Source organism: Penaeus monodon, chromosome 24, assembly GCF_015228065.2.
Source record: "Penaeus monodon isolate SGIC_2016 chromosome 24, NSTDA_Pmon_1, whole genome shotgun sequence".
NCBI lineage: Eukaryota > Metazoa > Arthropoda > Malacostraca > Decapoda > Penaeidae > Penaeus > Penaeus monodon.
The window spans coordinates 5,822,535-5,822,745 of NC_051409.1; positions in this window are offsets into that span (position 1 = coordinate 5,822,535).

The window sequence follows — 211 nt, forward strand, 5'->3', positions numbered from 1 at the left end:
TTTTTTTTTTTAACCTTTATTTCAGGTGTAACATGAGAGTACATTTACAAAACTTTGCCAAAGCTTTAACATATTACACGTTAAACTATCTGTGGCAAGCACTCTAAAAGTGAACATTAAAATGACAACGAAACTTAGAAGGAAAAGAACTAAAAGCCTAATGTTAAAACAAATAAATATGTGATCAGATCAAACTCTAAAAACTGCCAAA